General features: G+C 40.7%; 1 pseudogene; it reads right to left on the bottom strand.

Annotated features, from left to right (window-relative positions):
- Nucleotides 1-5,676: 5,676 nt before the first annotated feature.
- Nucleotides 5,677-6,175, bottom strand: LOC102881623 (annotated as a pseudogene).
- Between the last annotated feature and the right edge of the window lie 618 nt (nt 6,176-6,793).

The raw sequence follows: 6,793 nt of genomic DNA, 5'->3' as shown, positions 1-6,793 counted from the left end.
GGAAGCTCTTCATATACTGATTCAGGGATCCAGGCTCCTTCCAGTTTTTGGCTACACCAGCTCCCAGAGCCCCATCACCCTCTAACTTTTGCATCCAGCTAGTGAAAAGGGAAAGACCATAGAGAAGGTCCACCTGCCTGTTAAAGGCCACAGCTTAGAAGTATTACACATCACTTCTACTCTCATTCCATTGGTAAAACTGATCATATGGCCCCAAATACTATAAGGGATTACAGCTAGCAGACCTGGCCAGGGACCTTAAACAAAGAAAGGGGGAAGGTTTAGTTCATGGAAATCACATAGGAAAACAAAAGAAGGACTCTAAAGTTTCTTCTTTTGAATTACTTTTTTCTTTTGAATTATTTTGGTATTTGTTTTAAGGAAATCTATGCCTTGGAATTATGTCCATATACTTACTTGTATTCTTTATTCTTAATCTGTCTACTAAAACACTGGAGGCAGTTAATAGATTCAAAGAGGAAAGAAGAATGATACTGACTTCTGTTCAAGGGCAATGCAAATATTATAGGCCAAAATGTCTTGCCAGGCAAAAAAATAAGAAAATTCTTGGCAGGTCTAGTTTTCCAATGGGGCCCTGACTGTCTCTCTAACACCATTTTCTACTCATTGCCCCCTCATGTGCCACACTCTAACCTTCTCGCCTTGCTACTCTTCCTCAAAGAATCCAAGCACACTCTTGCCCCGCTACATCTGCATCACTCTTCCCTCTACCTCGAACACTCTTCCTCCATATATTTACCTGGCTTACCCCTTAACTTAATTCAGGTCACTGAATAAATATGGCAACTTTAGAGAGGCAGCCCCTAACTTTCCTACTTAATATAAAAAAGCATTCTTTCATCAGCCTCCACATCATTTCTACCCTCTTACTCTTTTTTTTCTGTATAATACTTATCACGACTGTAGTATAATAGATATTTATTTGCTTATATGTATCTTGCTAGTATGTAGGCTACATGTAGGCAAGAACTTTGCTTTATTACTGTATTATTGTAACTTAGACATGCTTGGCACAAAGTAGATGTTCTGTAAGCATTTATTGGATGAATAAATGTATTTGATTAGGTAATAGCAAGCCACAGGAAAAGATACTGTTCAAACCACAACAATATTCAAAAAGTTCCTATAAAAAAGAAGCTCTTTTGTTGCTCTAGTTTTTTTTTTAATTTACTATCTTTGAAAAGTAATGGGTGACAACTGAACATCCATATGCAAAAGAAAAAAATTGGATACTTTCCTTACACCATACACAAAAATTAACTCCAAATTGATCATAGACATAAATGTAAGAGCTAAAATGATAAAACTCTTAGAAGAAAACACAGAAGTAAATCTTCACAACATTGGATTAGGCAATGGTTTTTTAATACAACACCAAAAGCATAAGTGATAAAAGAAAAAAAGGAATAAATTAGACTTAATTAAAATAAAAAATTCTTTGTTCCTCATAAAACACCATCAAGAAAGTGAAAAGACAACCCACACACAATAGGAGGAATGTTTTCAAGTCATATCTCTAATAAAGGATTTTTATCTAGAATATAAAGAACTAAGTCATGTGCCACATAACAACATTTCAGTCAACAGTGGACCACATATACAGTGCTGGTCCCATAAGATTATAATAGACCTGGAAAATTCCTATCATCTCGTGATCTCATAGCTGTTTTAACTTCGTAGTTTTAACAACATATTACTCACACATTTGTGGTGATGTGGTGTAAACAAACCTATTGTGCTGCCAATCATATAAAAGTATAGCACATATAATTACAGTAGTAGGGTATATCATCTAGGTTTATTTAAGTACACTCTATGATGTTTGCACAATAATGAAATAGCCTAACAATGCATTTCTCAGAATGTATCCCGGTCAAGTGGCTCATGAGCATATTATAACTCAACAATAAAAAGACTAAACCCAATTTTAAAATGGTCATAGGATCAGAAGAGATATTTCTCCAAAAAAGATATACAAGTGGCCAATAGGCACATGAAAAGTTGCTCAACATCATTAACCGTCAGGGAAATACAAATCTAAACAACATGAGATACCACTTAAGGCCCACTTAGAAGGGCTATAATTAGAAGACAAGGATTGGCAAGGATGCGAAGAAATTGGACCCTCACTGATGATAGGAACCTAAAATGTAAAATTTCAGCCACTTTGGAAAACAAATTGGCCATTTCTTAAAATGCTAAATATATAGTTATATAACTCAGTGAATTCCATTCCTAGGTATATATACCCCGAAAAGATGAAATCATATATCCACAAAAAAACTTGCACATGAATGTGCATAACAGCATTATTCATAACAGCCAAAAAGTGGAAACAACCCAAATGCCCATTAACTAATGAAAAAATAAATAAAATGCGGTATATACATGTACAATATAAAGCAATATAAAGGAGTGAAGTAGTTACTGGTACATGCTACAACACAGATAAACTTTAAAACCATTACGCCAAGCGAAAGAGCCAACCACAAAAGACCACACACTGTATGATTCCATTTACATGAGATGTCCAGATAGAGCAAATCTAGAGAGACAGAAAGTGATTAATTGTTGCCTAGGGCTGGAGGAGTCAGGAGGAATGGAGTTCCTTTTGGGGTGATGGAAGTTATCCAACAGAGTTGCACAACTTTGTGAACATACTAAAAGCCATCAAATTATCCATTTAAATGAGAAATTGCAGGATGTGTGAATTATAAATTTTTTAAGTAATTAATTCTTTCTTAGGTTTCTGTTTCAAGGACAGAATTCAATCTGTATCACACCTACATTGCTGATACTTCACCTAAACCGCTTACAATGTTCTAGAGCGTGGTTCCCAAAGCATAGTCCCTGAACCAGCGGCATCAGCATCCCCAAGGATTTGTTAGCAAATTCTTTGGCCCCACCCCAGACCCACTGAGTCAGAAACTGTGGGGCCCAGCAACATATGTTTCAGTAAACATTCGAGGTGATTCTGATGCACACTAAAGTGTCAGATCCACTTCTCTGCACAAGGAGGAACCTAAGACTGTTTTACCTAGGACAAGTTTGACTCAGGATATTGAATGGGCCACTGTCTTTCTTTTTAAATGGTAAGGCTACTCTGCTCTTTTCCTTCCCTCTTTCTCCACACATGCAGGTAAGCCATGGCCTGCTCCATATTTTGTTACCCACCCCCACCATCTGACTGCCTTTCTTTATGTGGCCATCTTGGTAGAGGTAATATCTCAATATTTAGGCTCAGAGGAAGCTAGGAGATTCCACTTCTTAGTTTTGAGGCCTCAGGCATATGGACAAATCAGTCTCTTACCAGTATATGCTTCCTTGTCACATTGGGTATTTGATTCGCAATTTGTATAGTTCTTTGAATATACAGCTCCCTTGAAACTCTGTAGGAAGAAAGGGTGCTTATTGGTCCAGGATGGGGGCATGTTGGGCCCTGGTTGAATGGCCTCATAATAGCATCAAATTTTCATTCTTTGTTCACCAGCATGACATTTACCATATCTCCAGGGCAGGTACCCATTTACCCTGCTTACCAAACACCTACCTCTCTTACATCAACCTACTCTGTTTACACACATCTCCACCTACATGATTAGCATGGCCAGGGAACAGCCATGTATGTGCTCATTGGGTTTTCCTGAGAAGCTCAAGGTCATGGGTGATTGGTCAAAGTGCTGCAAGAGTCAGTGGCAGAACCCTGTGGTCTTAGGCAGCATAGTTCCAGGCGTGCCAGGCGCATTCTTTACAAGAAAATAAATCGCTTGTCTAAGTGCTAAATATAGGTCACCTGCCCTCAGGATTAATCTGGGTGGTACTTCTATCAGCCATGCTAAATGTGCATGCATATGTGTATATATAATATATCCAGAGATTTGGAAATAAATCTCTCACTGGCTCCCTTTCCACAATAGGAAACAGAAATAGAGAAAAACTTAGTGACTGCAAATCCAGAGCTAAGTTATCAGAAACCAAATTAAAGTGGCTGGGCATTTTTGTTGAAACATCTCTACCTCTGAAATCTAATTTCTTGCAACTTTCCATATAGGATCCTGTGTTGTATTATTTATAAGAAAATAATATTCTGTACTCCCTCGACAGCATTTCCTGGCTGCAGAAACCATGAAGTAACAGAATGATGTTGGTAATGTTTCCATAGCTACCTTGCTTCGAAGTGAGGTTTATTCTGTTTTAAAGTCTACTGACCTATTCACATCCTTATTTAAAGTATTTTCAATCTAATCCTTTGCCTGCCTATTATTGTCTAATGTTCTTGTGATTCCTGTATTTAAGGAGGTCTTGGATGCATAAATATGTGGTAAGCAGGCCTTCCAGTTAGACATAACAATATGATGAATTTTTTTCCTATTCTTTTCAGATCTGATGGGCTTTCATTCTGTCCTGCCCTTGCTGCACAGGGGAACCTTACTGAGGTTTTTGGAGGGAAAGGCTATTAGAGGTACACTGGTGCCCTCTCGTGGTCATTCTAGCCTTGTGGTTCTTTCCCAGAGCCTCTTCTATATAGACAGACAATGGATTTTGCAAGAAATTAATGAGAAAGAATCCCTCAAAATGTTATTGCTAATTGTCATGGTTTCTCCTGTCTTTTGCCCCCTGCAAGTATGTGGGTCTGTGTAGGACAGGCAGCCTCCTCTGGGTGGCAATGTAACCCTGAGGTCTCTGTTCTTTCACCCAAGGCAGAGACCTCATTACTATAGAATGCTGTTCAAGGGTTAGGCCACAGGAAACAACCTGGGACATACCTCAGAGGAATATGGTACACCAAACGACTCTCAGAAAGGCCCTGTAATGATGGGAAGGAACCCCACAGACAGAGGAGATGGGGCTTCACCTCAGTAGAACATAGAGCATCCTCAATTAAAGAAAGCAAGGAACATGTAGTACCATATGCTTTTTTTTTTTCCAAAGACAAAATGAGCATTTTAATTCAGTTTCAGAAAAAAATGTCACATGGATTAGGATTAGAACATGTGACAATAAGAGGCTTGTTTTTCTGGAAATGCAAGGAAAAGAAATAATCCTCAACAGCCTCAATGATAATTTTCTGCATCTTCCTCTTGCATCAAAAGCTGCACATTTTCCCCCAAAGCATCTGCTTCAAAAGCCAACTTGCCCTCATCACCTTCCACTGGCCAGGATGAGCTAACTCCCCTCCACCCAACCACTCTCCTTTCAGTCACACTGTGTGGGTGCTAAAGACCCTGGGCTCTGACCAGTGAACAGAACTATCCTTTAAGCCAGCAACCCACAGGCAGGGCAGCCAAAGCTCCACCTGCTGTCCCCATGGCAGAGGCCACAGAGCTGGCATTGTTTCCACTGCCTCAGGAAAGAACCAAAAGCTGACCCTCAGCACAAATCAAGATTCTATATGAAGATAGGATGAGAGCTCCTGGGTGCAGAGTAGGCTACACACTGGAGCACAAAATGGGAGATTCTGCCATCTTTCCATCTTCAGAAACAAAAGGATGCTGTGGTTCTATCAGGCTCTCTGTCGCTGAGCTTGGGGTCTGCAAGCACAAAAGGCCTAACCAAGTCGGGAGAACTCTGCCCTGGCTGGAGGTGAGAGTGGCCAACAGGAAGATAAGTTGGCTTAATAATCTGGAGCAGGATCATGCTGGGAACTGCAGCTCTTCACATGGCTGCCAGGCCTTCAGAGGTCAACACAGTAAGAACCAAGACACCCACACCAGACTGGTATAGCTGGGGAAACTTCAGGCCCTTCCCTAGGCTCCACATCAAGTGTCAGATGCCATTCCAGGTGTGATACGTGAGAGAGAAGACGAGGGCAAACTTGGCTGAGTGGCTCCCTCCTGGCCCCAGACACAGGGACTTCACAAGTTCCAAATGAGACTCAAAGTTCCCTGGGGCCAAAAGGACCTACAGGCCAAAAAAGAAAGACTCCTGTACTCAAGGCAGCACCAATGCCACGATGGCAAACGGACATCACCATGGGAAGAGACCAACTGTGGATAGTGATATGGGGAGACAAAAGACAGTTTGAACCAGTGTTCTTATTCCAGAACCTCTCCATCTCTTCCTTGGCTGTAGTTTTCAAAGTTTCCATCATTACAGGGCCTTTCAAAGGAACAGCATTCCTGATACAGAGCCGAGGTGGGCACGGAGGCCACATGTCTCAACAGGAGCACAGCCATCTTGGGTCCAAATGCCTTTTTAAAAGCTGAAAATATAAAGCTCCGGTGCTGGGTGAGAAATCAAGACAAAACAACCAATAAAATTCGGATTCAATGTGACAAGTTTTTATTCAATAAGCATAAGAGAGAGGAAATATGAAGCCTTGAATGCTGTGATAGATATTTTGGTTAAAATCAATAGTCAGTGGAATTTGAAATAATCCCTCCATTAAGAGGCTTAGAGGGAAAATGAGAGCCCTGTTCTCATACTAGGGAGTCTTGGGTTCTAACACAAGGACTCTGAGGCAGAGCCACTGAAGGGTAACTATTGTTATAAAGAGTTCTGGTTTAGGCTAATTAGTCTAATGACTGGGGGTGGGGGAGGGGATAGAGGGAAGAGGGCCTCAAGGCAAAGTATCAGTAGGGAACCATCTTAACAATTGGCTTAGTGAGAAACAGAAAGGGTCTTAACGAGGATGAAGGGATGAGTGAGGCTGCCTAGGCCCCCCAGTCTCCCACATATGATGCATCAGAACTATCATGCCACTGTAAACCTAGTGAGGCCAAAGACCAGCATCTGGAACAATGTCTTACCCTAAGACATACCATCCAGCAAT

The sequence above is a fragment of the Pteropus alecto genome, unplaced genomic scaffold, assembly GCF_000325575.1.
Source record: "Pteropus alecto unplaced genomic scaffold, ASM32557v1 scaffold92, whole genome shotgun sequence".
NCBI lineage: Eukaryota > Metazoa > Chordata > Mammalia > Chiroptera > Pteropodidae > Pteropus > Pteropus alecto.
Note: the sequence above shows the minus strand (reverse complement) of the source record. Positions and strands in the feature narration are given on the sequence as shown.